This window comes from Aotus nancymaae, unplaced genomic scaffold (assembly GCF_030222135.1).
Source record: "Aotus nancymaae isolate 86718 unplaced genomic scaffold, 86718_ANA_hifiasm-v0.15.2.pri h1tg000014l, whole genome shotgun sequence".
NCBI classification, from domain to species: Eukaryota; Metazoa; Chordata; class Mammalia; order Primates; family Aotidae; genus Aotus; species Aotus nancymaae.
In genome coordinates this window covers 80613455-80623939 of record NW_026988425.1, presented here as the reverse complement: position 1 = coordinate 80623939, position 10485 = coordinate 80613455, and the positions used below count along the sequence as shown (strand labels likewise).

General features: G+C 39.5%; 1 non-coding gene across 1 annotated transcript; it reads right to left on the bottom strand.

The window, feature by feature from the left end:
* Window positions 1-3186: 3186 nt before the first annotated feature.
* On the bottom strand, window positions 3187-3317 carry LOC135275018 (small nucleolar RNA SNORA70). Its single transcript, XR_010342741.1, has one exon. It is a non-coding gene; the product is annotated as a small nucleolar RNA SNORA70 (small nucleolar RNA).
* Between the last annotated feature and the right edge of the window lie 7168 nt (window positions 3318-10485).

Genomic DNA, 10485 nt, shown 5'->3' with positions numbered 1-10485 from the left:
TGCCACTGCACTCCAGCCTGACGCCTGGTGACAGAGGGAGACTCTGTCTCAAAAAAATAAAGAAAAAAAGAAAGAATTAGAATAGGCATTTTAATGTCACACAGGAATGGAATTATATGTGGCTTTAAAAAATTACTAATACAGAGACTGTAGATACTGATAAGCTATTAGTTCATTTGAACTAAAAGCAGGAGAGAAAGAGAAAAAATAAAATGGGACGGCAGCACGGATAAAATAATATTTACACGGTGGGCAAGTAAGAGGATGCAGCCCTGGAAAAGCATGAGAAGACATGGGTCTTGAAGGAATGCAACTAGTCTTGTAACTAGTTGAGGAGAGATTTGAGAGGGGAGATAGTGATGATGCCACTGAAGATCTTAAGTTTTGCACATGTCCTCCCACTTGCTAGTCACATGTTCTCATTTCATAGTTGGGACAGGTATTATTGTGCCCACTACACAGACAAAGAGACACAAGTGCAGAAAAGTTGCGGCTCCTCTGACATAGAGAGCTACGTGCAAGCCCCAGCCCTGTGATTCTTCTTTGGTTTTCTTTTCTTTTTTTTTTTTTTAAGGTTAGGATGAGAGCTTAAAAACTGCAAAGGGATGTGAAAAAAAGATGAACCAAAAATACGTGAAAATTTTAAAAAGAGTCACTGAGGAATTCTGAGCTGTCAAATCTATCCAGAAAAATAAGGCAGGGAAAAAGTGAGATGATAAGGTTTTTAAAAATTCCTGTTCAAGTTTGTAACATGCACAGTGCCTCTTTTTATTCATCTCCTGTCTGTACATATTTTCCCACACACCATTCTGTAGTTATAGAATTCATTCTTGCCCAGTGGGTCAGTATTTTATTACTTTACCAGTTTCTTTTTGTAATAGCTCTTTATGCTCCTTGCCAGTGAAAGTATACCCCCAGAAGAAGAAGACGACCAAAGGAAGGAGAACGTGGGCAGGAAAGGCCTGGCAAGCAAGGTCACTGTTAGAGCCATGTCTCGATTGTTCCATTTCCCCTGTGGATACTATTACACATTTCCCCTTAAGCATGAGGCCATGTTATTTTCTGTGTTTAGCTTTTACCTAGAACATGGATGAGCTCATCTGAAAATATAACAAAATTAAATTCTATCATTGCTCATTGCAACCAAGTAGCTGATATTTTATATATTGCATCTTAAATCTCCTTCTGGAAGAGTTATAACCTGTATAATTTGTACCATTGTTGACACTTTTATCTTCTTCAAAAACATTTTAGTACAACTTTAATTGAGGATTTGAAGCCTCACAGGTTAGTAGACTTGAAGCAGGATGTGGAAATAATGAGAGAAAACCATTCATCAAAGTAGTTAAATGACTTGGACTTGATCACACAATTGGCTCAGTCTGGACTGGAAACCTGGAGTTTTATTCTAGGCTCTGTACCTTATCACATTGCCTTTCAAATTCATTTCAGCCAGACGTGGTGGTTCAGGCCTGTAATCTCAGCACTTTGGGAAGCTGAGGCAGGCAGATTACCTGAGGTCAGGAGTTCTAGACCAGTCCGGCCAACATGGTCAAATCCCATCTCTACTAACAATACAAAAAATTAGCTGGGTATGGTGGCGCGTGCCTGTAATCCCAGCTACTTGGGAGGCTGAGGCAGGAGAACTGCCTGAACCCAGGAGGCGGAGGTTGTGGTGAGCCGAGATCGCGCCATTGCACTCCAGCCTGGGTAACAAGAGCGAAACTCCGTCTCAAAAAAAAAAAAAAAAATTCTTTTCAGTCAGTGTTCATTAATCACTTGCCATGTGTTAAATGCTATAAAGAATTGTATTTGAATTCCCCATTCATGAGCTTATTCTTTTATTAGGGTATGTCCAAACAGGTCTAGAAGAAAAATTTTAAAATATCTTTTGCAGGAAGAGAAATTTCTAACTCAAAACATTCATTCCCGAAAAAACAAAATCCTAACATATATTTATAATTATGCAACAACATAGATAAGGGAAATCTTTAGTTAGAGGTAGTGAAAAACAATCAACAATACAAAACTATTGGCCTTATTTGTATGTCTGCCAAAATAAGTAAGAACATAGGCAGAGAAAGAAAAACTTGACTACTAAGATACCTTCCTTACTCAAAGCTACCATCTCCAACTATTCTCCCAGTCAACCAACAAATACTGAGTATTCATTTCCTATCAGGCACTGGATTAGAGGCCTGAGAATGAATGAAACATGTAATTCCTACCCTGTTGAATGAAGTAATTTGAATATCTTTCTACTTTCAAAATATAAGCTAATATATTTTCCAGCCATTCATATTTTAGTAAGAGTTAATTTAAATGAATAATCAATTTTCTTGGCTCTCTCTTATGGGAGGATATTAGTTAGCAATAGCTCAGTTTTATGTTTATGGTGAGATTGGAGGGCAGAAAACGAAGGAAGAGCAATAAAAAATGAGAGGGCATTTTAGAACATGGAGAGTCTGGGGAGGGCATCCCAGAATGCAATGCCAACAAATATCAAGTATGCATTTCCTGTCAGGCACTGGATTAGAGACCTGAGAATTCCATGGTGGAATGATGCTGCCACCATAAAAAACTCTTGGTTAGGGGTTTGAGTGTCTAGAGAAAAGTAGATAGAGGAGTGACAAAGGAAAATGTTTGCATTCTTATTGCCTAAGGATCTGGGTGTCAAATTCATTGACCCAGAAATCTGTGAACTTAGAAACCTTATTAAAGAATTTGGATTTTTTTTTTTCACACAAATAGGACTCTTCCCCCCGGCCCTCCATAGAAAGTAGAACTCACTGGTTAGCATTAGGAGACGGCTACACAGTGGAAGCCCACATGAGTACAGGGCTTGTCATTTGCTTAGAGGGCCACAGTTGGGGATGTATTTGACTCCACAGTCATCTGGGATAAGCTGCTTCTCAGCCACCATGTTGCCAGATTCATTCAAATTGAACTTGATGAAGTCCCACTTCTTTGAGATGTGGATCTTCTGGCAGCCAGGAACTTGAATTTGGCCCTGTGAAGGGCTTCAATCACATGATCCTTGTTCTGCTTGGTGCAGATGGACTTGATGACTTGGCCAACGTGAACCCAGGCTATGGTGCCCTGAAGCATTCTAAAGGCACCTTGCATACCTTCTATAGCCTACACTGGGAGAGCATAAGTTCAGAGACATGAACATACATTGGAAAGAGCTGTATCTAAGGTCCCTTAGAGGAAACCCATGCAAGAAACAGGCTCCATACCAAGGAACCTGCTGTTTGCAACCATTGCACACCAAGCTCCCATGAGGAAAACAGCTTTGTCAACTTAATTGGCTGCAGACAAATAGGCTTTTTAATTTGCCACTATTAAAAGTCTGAGCTTTAAACAGATTCTTGGACTTGTGGCTCATATCCATCAGCTCATTCAATGTTAGCATCTGTCTTGCCCCTGGTAGCTTTTCCAGAACAACTAACTTCGCCATGAACTCATGAGTTTTCCCAGTTCAAACTTGGGCTTCTTCAGCATTTTTACTTTTCTAATGAATACATCATGAAGATGATAAATAGATTGGCAAGCATTTTCTTTGTCTTTTCCAATGTTGTCTGGAATCAATTTACTGACCACTTCTTTCAAGTCATTTGTCTGCACTTCTTTATGATTTCCATCATCTTCTTCTGAATTGGACAGGCCTAGAAACAATCATTAGAGTGAATTGGCAACCAAAAGAATGGGAAAAAATTTTTGCAATCTACCCATCTGACAAAGGGCTAATATCCAGAATCTACAAAGAACTAAAACAGATTTACAAGAAAACAAACAAACAACCCCATTCAAAAGTGGGCAAAGGATATGAACAGACACTTTTCAAAAGAAGACATATATGAGGCCAACAAACATATGAAAAAATGTTCATCATTGGTCATTAGAGAAATGCAAATCGAAACTACATTGAGATACCATCTGACACCAGTTAGAATAGCAATGATTAAAAAATCTGGAAACAACAGATGCTGGAGAGGATGTGGAGAAATAGGAAGACTTTTACACTGTTGGTGGGAGTGTAAATTAGTTCAACCACTGTGGAAGACAGTATGGTGATTACTCAAGGATCTAGAAATAGAAATTCCATTTGAACCAGCAATCCCATTACTGGGTATATACCCAAAGAACTATAAATTGTTCCATTATAAGGATACATGCACATGAATGTTCATTGCAGCACTGTTTACAATAGCAAAGACTTGGAACCAACCCAAGTGCCCATTGATGATAGACTGGACAGGGAAAATTTGGCACATATACACCATGGAATACTAAGCAGCCATAAAAAATGATGAGTTCGTGTCCTTTGTAGGCACATGGATGAACCTGGAAACCATCATTCTCAGCAAACTGACACAAGAACACAAAATCAAACACCACACATTCTCACTCACAGGTGGGTGTTGAACAATAAGAACACATGGACACAGGGAGGGGAGCATCACACACTGGGTTCTGTAGTGGGGAACTAGGGGAGGGACAGCGGGGGGTGGGAAGTTGGGGAGGGATAACATGGGGAGAAGTGCCAGATATAGGTGATGGGGAGGAAGGCAACAAACCACATTGCCATGTATGTACCTATGCAACAATCTTGCATGTTCTTCACATGTACCCCAAAACCTAAAACGCAATAAAATTTATATTTTTTAAAAAAGAGCTCTTTTGTATTTGATTGTTGCATTTTTTTAGTAAAATCAATACAGAATTGAGTAAGCAAATAACCATTGGTAGACTTGACATTGACATGAGCTTCAGTCATGGGCTACCATTTTTTGACCAAGGAACACATTTTGTCATGGGTAAGATCCATGTCATGGAAGTTAGGCAGTTTTTGCCCTGAACATCTTCAATAAGCAGCATGAATATTCTAAATGCAACTTTATTATTCTGCAGATCAGCAACACCCACTCCAAACACATGACCCTTAAGGCCATCAGGTGTGATTCTTGTTCCTTGAATCCTGGTAACTATTGTCTTTTCAATATTCCTTAAATTGAACATAACATGATGTCAATCTTTCTTAGAAAATGGATTGACTCTTTCTTCTTGGATCCCTTTTTATTGCCTTTCATAAGGCACTTATTCTTGCCAACTACCATGGTGCTGTTCAGAAAGCCAAAAGGCAAGAATTCAAATTTTATCAACCTTGAATAATGTCTACAAAATACCACCTCTTAGTAGTCTTTCATGAGTGGTAGTTCTAGCCCCCAAAAGATAGAAAGAATGTTATATGTTCTTATATATTCTGACGTAGAACAGATAGAAAGACTGTCCTATGTCAGACCATACCATGAGCCAGATAGCTGATATTTTAGGTAGGTTTAGAACAGTTTGATTTTTTTTTAACATTTTCTACCAAAGTACCCCTAACTGACAGCAGAGGAGAAAGTTTTGAGTGGTAAAACTCCATCAACAGAATTACACCAGTGGTGGTAGAGAACAAGAGAACTGTTGAGGGTAAGTCAAGGCAGGAAGTCTGAAATGCATTTAAAACCTTGTGGTTGTTTTCCTTAAAAGTTTAAGCAATTATTACATATTACCCCATAACAAGTTCATGCTTTTTATTGTTTTTGTTTTTGTTTTCAGACAAGGTCTTTCTCTGTTGCCCAGGCTGGAGTGCAGTGGCGCCATCATGAATCACTGCAGCCTCAACCTCCCAGCCTCAAGCTATCCTCCCACCTCAGCCTCCCAAGTAGCTGAGATAGGCACTCACCACCATGTCTGGCTAATTTTTGTTTTTTTGTATTTATCGTAGAGACAATTTTTCGCCATGTAGCCCAGACTGATCTCGAACTCCCGACCTTGTGTGATCCACCCACCTCGGCCTCCCCAGGTGCTGGGATTACAGGCATGAGCCTCCGCGCCTGACCTCATGTCTGTTTTACATTTAAGCAATGCTTTAAAATACTGCGGTTCAAATTGACTCTCTGGGAAGAGATGCCATGATAACTGTGTGGTCTCAGTCTACTCACATACTTTGGCAAGTGCACGAGGATGTTTTATCGGGTTTTGTTGAGGAAGATACTAAATACACACGTTCTGTTGTCTCAACAGTCACAATACCATGGTTTCATTGAATTGAGAGTACCTTGAATTGGTTTGTAAGAGTGTGATTGGTCTGTCTCAGGATTCCCATTCAATACCGGGACTCCAAGTTTCCAAAGACTTTTCTATGATCTACATCCGACTGCCAATGATATTGGCTCGGATGGCCAGGACAAGTGGAAAATATGGGACCCAACATTCAGGTCAAATGATTCTGGATGAATCTGCCAGCCATTCCTGTATGGGCTGTTGATAGAATTTTGCTTTCTAAACTTCCCTCTCTGCTATCAGACATGGCCCCAGAGAAGTCTGAATGAGTGTAAGACACAGAGAGCACAGAGAAGCTGATCCAACTCTGCTACTATCTAGGTTCTTTATTCCCATCAATATTTGTTGAGTGTGTGGCAGACATTGTTTGAGACTGGGGCTAAAACAGTGAAGACAGAAAAGGCCACAGTGGTAGGCAGAATCCTGACTCCCAAAATGTCTGTGCACGATTCTCTCAGAACCTGAGAATAGTTACCTTAAATGGCAAGAGTCCTTAGCTGGCTACAGTGCACACACTTATAATCCCAGCTGAGGTGAAAAGATCACTTGAGTTCAGGAGTTTGAGATCAACCTGGACAACATAGTAAGACTCCTGTCTTTAAAAATAAAAAATAGGCTGGGTGCGGTGGCTCACATTTGTAATCCCAGCATTTTTGGAGGCGTAGGTGAATGGATCACTTGAGGCCAGGAGTTCGTGACCAGCCTGATCAACATGGTGAAACCCCATCTCTACTAGAAATTAGCTGGGCATTGTGGCACGTGCCTGTAGTCCCAGCTATGAGGGAGGCGGAGGCTAGAAGATTGTTTGAACCCAGGAGGTGGAGGTTTCAGTGAGCTGAGATTGCGCCACTGTACTCCAGACTGGGTGACATATCGAGATTCTGTCTACATAAAAAAAAAAAAAAGAAAGAAAGTAAGAAAAAAAAAGAAAAGAACATAAAATGTGAGGGACTCAACCCACAGTTGCTGGCTTTGAAGTGGAGGGAGAGGCAATAAGACAAGGAACACAGCCTTGACAACACCTTTATTTGGCCCAGTGAGACCCGTTTCAAATTTCTGATCTCCAGAACTGTAAGATCATAAGTTTTGTGTTATTTTAAGCTACTCAATTCGTGATAACTTATCACAACAGCCAATAGGAAACTAATACAATTCCCATCCTCTTTGTGCTTGTATTCTAGTGAAAATAAAAATAAATATAAATCATAAGGCATTTAAATATTCTAATAAGAGGTAGGAAGGAAATGAATGAAGTAATGTGAATGGGACTATAATAGACTCATCTGTCAACTTTTTAATGCTTTGAGAATGCTCCAATGCATGAATTTTGGTATTAGGCAAAGATTAGCTCCCCCTATAGGAGTTATTTATCTGTCTCTTTTCCAGCTAGAGAAAAGTATTTGACTTGGTCTCCACTAGTTAAATATAGCCATGCTAGAATTTAAATCAGAGACCACTGATGCAAAAGGGAAGGATAGTTCAGATAATTTCTCTTTCTCCCTCCCTCCCTTCCTCCTTCTTTCCCTTCCTCCAGCCCTCTTTCCCATTTTCTCCTTCTCACTATCTCCCTCTTTCCTGTAACAGTAGCTGGGGTAGCTGGGACTACAAGATAATATACAGCACAAAACAGCCAACTTGCCCTTTATAGCTAGAGTTACTCCTTCATCAGATCAGTTCTGCAATATAGCTTTAGATGCTGCTCTGGAAGCTGAGCTCAAGCCTAGCTCTCCAGCCCTCTCAACAATTCAGTCAACCAACAAAACATCTTTTTATTACTCTTTTTCTGCTTGACCAACTGAAGCCACCTTTGATCTCTTGCAACTGAAGACCCTGAAGAAAATAGTCATTAGACTTTGGACACTGGGGTTAAGGAGGTCTCTCCGAAAAGCTGAGATTTGAACTGAGGCAGGAAGAATGTGAGGGAGCAAGTAATATGAACAGCTGGGGAAAGCAGTCAGGCTGAAGAAATGCAAAGACTACCATACTGGAGCTGGGGTGCAAAGAAAGCAGGAAAAATAAGGCCATTGCCTTTGTGGAGTTTACTTCTGGTAGTGGGTATCTAGACAGTTAAAGGGAGGCAAATGACAGGCAGCATAATTTCAGATACGTGTTATAAAGGAAGTAGAAGAGAGAATTGTAGGCATCAGGCCAGGAACTATTTGAATAGGACGTGCAGGAAAGTCCTCTCAGAGAAAAGTGACATTACACAGAGACATTGGAAGATTTATAACTTGGAGAGTGTCCCTCAAATACAGTATTGGGACTCTTTGCTCAGGGAGGTGAATTTCATAAGAGTTCTTCAAGCAAAAACATAAACAAATATTGCAGAGTCATCTCTACCAAGGTTAGGAATATTGCGAAACTTCAACAGATGTTTAAAATGCTCCTAGAGACATAAATTTTTCCAGTGTGATCATCTTTTTGATTATGTTCTCAACATTGAACTTGCCAAACACAAACAATAACATTTGTAGGGAGATAATGCCTTACATTATGAACATTCATTCACATCTACAAATTAGCTTGAATTTTGTCTTGGATACTTTCTATGAAAACAAGTACTAAAAACAAAATAAGACGCAATGTTGGTTCTTCGTCACTTTTGTTAGAGGCTCTTCTAGTTTGATGGACTAGGCTGTAAACAATGGAATGAAGCCAGTGCTAACAGAAGGAAACGTCAGCTTCAGGCAACAGTCTTCTAAAATAATCTATTTGCAGGTGGAAGTTGCTGATTTTATGTGAGCATGAAAAATTAATTATCAATGAAAGGGTATTTACTTCTTTCAAAGTCCATATATTTATTGACAATTTTTTTTTAACCTTCCCAGAGAAAATAACTATTCTCTAAAATTGATTAATCAACTTACTGACTTGAGTCAAATCTTTGGCGAAAAAAAAAAAGCGAATATACTATCTCATATAAATCCCAGAAAACATAGGGCAGGTTTTTGGTTTGTTTTTCACCAAAGCAGTTATCTGAAGTTATCTTTTCCCCTGAAAAATCAAAAAATTATTCGAGTAAAATATTAACAGACTTACTAGTATATATGGCAAACTGAACACGTATATCTACTTTTACTTTCTTTTCAAACCCAGAAATGGCAATAAGACACATTTTTAAGAAGCACAAATCAATAAGGACAGAGAGAACAAAAGAGCACAACAAAACAAAGACACAAGAAGACAAACAACATAGAAATGAAGAAGCAAGTGAATTAGTGGTAAAAAGAATGTAACAGGCTGGGCACAGTGGCTTATGCTTATAATTCCAGCACTTTGGGAGACTGAGGTGGGTGGATCATTTGAGTCCAGGAGTTCGAGACCAACCTGAGCAACATGGTGAAATTGCATCTCTACTAAAAATACAAAAATCAGCTGGGCTTGGTAACTTGCACCTGTAGTCCAAGTGCTTTGGGAGGATGAGGTGGGAGGATCACCTGAGCCTGGAGAGTTTGAGGCTGTAGTGAGCTGAGATCACACCACTGGACTCCAGACAGATCTAAGAATACAGAACTCAAAGTCAGTAAAGGGAAAAGTTATGGACTAATTCAGTTTTACACCAGAGGCTGCACAAGTTTCTGGGAATGACAGCACTAGAAAGTCTCTGGAAAAATAGGAAGATTGGTTGAAAGTCCAAAACAGCAGTCAGAGCCATCAGTGATGTCTCCAACTCCCAGCATCCAGGCAACCACCACTCTCTTCTCCTTCTCTCCCTACCATCTCACCCTGGCAGAGGATCAGAGATCTAGTCTCTGGGCAAGGTAAGAAACAGAGTCTTTTGGCTGGTGGGGGTTGAAGGTGAGGATAGGATACTGAGGGAAAATAATACACGTAAAATGCTAAAAACTCTACTCTCCTTTACTTACCCGGCTCTCAGAATACTAGTTGACAGACTTTTGCCCTTAGCCTGGAGTTTGGAAAATCTTTCCCCACCATCTGACCATCTCAAGAAAAAAAGCTTCAAGACATTTTAAGTTCCTCTACAAAATACCCAAGGTAGAATGCCCCAAAGTAAAACTGTTACTGGATAAGCTGCTTCCCCACTTCTAGCCTCAATTACTCCCAGCCCTTGCCAACGCACTCAGAGAGGCCCATTGCCTTTTAATTTTAAGGAAATCTTCATCTTGAAGGGTAAAAGGACCAAAATAAAACAACAGATAAATGCAATTTGGAGCAAACGCATACCTATATGGAAAAAAAAAAAAACTCTAAAAACAAAATAAATCAGAAATCTCATTATTATTATATTCAGAAAGATAAAAAAATAACATTTCAACCATGACATAAGAATAAGATACTATTTAATAAATAAGAATATTCAGAGGAAAAAATCTATTAGAATTTTAAAATATATGTATAATGGCAGCAATG